Source organism: Canis lupus, chromosome 14 (assembly GCF_011100685.1).
Source record: "Canis lupus familiaris isolate Mischka breed German Shepherd chromosome 14, alternate assembly UU_Cfam_GSD_1.0, whole genome shotgun sequence".
In the NCBI taxonomy this organism is placed as follows: Eukaryota; Metazoa; Chordata; class Mammalia; order Carnivora; family Canidae; genus Canis; species Canis lupus.
This window is the reverse complement of record NC_049235.1, coordinates 18,014,924-18,017,677: the sequence shown is the minus strand read 5'-3', so window position 1 is coordinate 18,017,677 and position 2,754 is coordinate 18,014,924. Positions and strand designations below refer to the sequence as shown.

General features: G+C 41.2%; 1 pseudogene; it reads left to right on the top strand.

Annotated features, from left to right (window-relative positions):
- The first annotated feature begins 1,221 nt into the window (after positions 1 to 1,221).
- On the top strand, positions 1,222 to 1,961 carry LOC106559718 (annotated as a pseudogene).
- The last annotated feature ends 793 nt before the right edge of the window (positions 1,962 to 2,754 follow it).

The following is a 2,754-nucleotide window of genomic DNA, read 5'->3' as shown; positions in this document are numbered from 1 at the left end:
ATAGCAATATAAGCCTTTCTCAAAAAGCAAGAAGATACTCAAATACACAACCTAACCTTACACCTAAAGGAGCTGGAAAAAGAACAGCAAATAAAGACTAAACCCAGCAGCAGGAGAGAAATAATAAAGATTAGAACAGAAATCAATGGGGAAAAAACCAAAAGAATAATTGAACAGGTCAATGAAACTAGGAGCTTGTTCTTTAAAAGAATGAAGATAGATAAACCCCTAGCCAGATTTATCAAAGAGAAAAGAGAAAGGACCAAAGTAAGTAAAATCATGAAAGAGGAGAGATCATAACCAACACTGAAGAAATGCCAATAATTATAAGAGAATATTATGAGCAATTATATGCCAACAAATTAGGTAATCTGGAAGAAATGGATGCATTCCTAGAAACATACAAACTACCGCAACTGAAACAGAAAGAAATAGAAAACCTGAACAGACCCATAAACACCAGAAATGTTTAAGAAATATTTTATTGATTTATTCATGAGAGACACAGAGAGAGAGAGAGAGAGGCAAAGACATAGGCAGAGGGAGAAGCAGGCTCCCCATAAGCAGCTCAATATAGCACTCGATCCTGCACCCTGGGATCATGCCCTGAGCTGAAGGCAGACCCTCAACCATTGAGCCACCAGGCATCCCTCTACCAAACATTTAAAGAAACTAATGCCTTTGAAGCTCTTTCAAAAAATAGAAATGGATTACTTCCAAACTCATTCTATGATGCCAACATTACCTTGATCCCAAAATCAGACAAAGACACCCAAAAGAGAGAATTACAGATCAATATCACTGATGAACATGGATGCAAAAATTCCCACCAAGATACTAGCTAATAGGACCCACAGGACGTTAAAAAGATTATTGACCATGACCAAGTGGGATATATTTCTGGGCTGCAAGGGTGGTTCAACATTTGCAAAAAAAATGTGATACACCACATTATTAAAAGAAAGGACAAGACCCACACGATCCTCTCAATAGATGAAGAAAAATGCATGTGATAAAATACAACATCCTTTCTTGATGAAATCTCTCTGCAGTGTAGGGATGGAGGGAATGTACCTCAATATCATAAAAGCGGATAGAGCGGTTTGGTCGTTCGTTGGCGGGTCTTCTTTCTTTGCTGGGCGCCTGCGGCTCTCCATTGGGCAGCGGCGGCGGCGCAGCAGTCGGAGGAGCCTCTAAAGCTTCAGCGTTGGGTAAAAGAAAATGGCCCGAACCAAGCAGACTGTCCGTAAGTCCACGGGTGGGAAAGCGCCCCGCACACAGCTGGCCACTAAGGCCGCCCGGAGAAGCGCCCCTTCCACCGGCGGGTGAAGACACCTCATCGCTGCAGGCCTGGGACCGTAGCCCTTCGGGAGACCCGCCGTGACCAGAGGTCCGCCGAGCTTCTGATCCGGAAGCTCCTTTCCAGAGGTTGGTGAGGGACATCGCCCAGGATTTCGAGACCGATCTGAGGGTTCAGAGCGCCGCCACGGGCGCGCTTCAGGAGGCCAGTGAAGCGTGCCTGGTGGGTTTATTTGAAGATACTCATCCGTGTGCATCCACGCTAAGAGAGTCACCATCATGCCCAAAGACATCCAGTTGGCTCGCCGGATACGGGGAGAGAGAGCTTAAGTGAAGGCAGTTTTTATGGTGTTTTGTAGTAAATTCTGTAAAATACTTTGGTTTGATTTGTGACTCTTTTTGTAAGAAATTGTTTATGATATGTTGCATTTGTACTTAAGTCATTCCATCTTTCACTCAGGATGAATGCGAAAAGTGACTGTTCACAGACCTCAGTGATGTGAGCGCTGTTGCTCAGGAGTGACAAGTTGCTAATATGCAGAAGGGATGGGTGATATTTCTTGCTTCTCATGATGCATGTTTCTGTATGTTAATGACTTGTTGGGTAGCTATTAAGGTACTAGAATTGATAAATGTGTACAGGGTCCTTTTGCAATAAAACTGGTTATGAAAAAAAAAAAAAACTGGTTATGACTTGATCCAAGTGTTTAACAATTGGGGCTGTTAAGTCTGACCATACATCACTGTGATAGAATGTGGGCTTTTACAAGGGTGAAGATACAAGTCTTAACCACAGTGTAACTTACAGTTTCCTTAAAAAAAAAAAAAAAAAAAAGTAAACCTGGCAGCTATAGAATACACTATGTGCATTTATAATAGCTATTTTATATATTGTAGTGTCAACATTTTTAAATTAAATGTTTTACATTCACATGTGGTGGGGAGTCTTGTCATTAAGGTGTGTGTAATTTAAAGTCCAGTTGGTTTTCTCCTAACTAGACTGCACTTGTTTTCATAATAGTAAAATGCTTTGCAAATTATACCTTGCATAAGTCCTCATTCTACCACATGTTAACTAATCCTCTAGCTGATTAATGCAAACACTAATGGGGGGATTTTATTTATAAGGGCTCTAGAATATAATACAAGTTATTCACACCAGCATCATCTGTTACTAATTCTAAACTAGTTAGTGCAGCTTTTCTTTGTGTTGTGGTTGGTCTCATAACTAGGTTGAGTTTTTCTCTACCAAGAGGGAAACAATGCCGAAGTTCTTTTCCTTGTGGAGTTTGTATTATAATAACCCTTAGAGTAAACTTGCTGTGGGGGAGGGGCACACAACTCCAGCTTTTTTTGAACTTCTGCGGGTTAACATGGTGTCGGGTTAGGTTACATCTGATACATGGTCCTGGGAAAAATCACTTTATAGAGATGGCCTTTCCAAGTGGTTTTAAA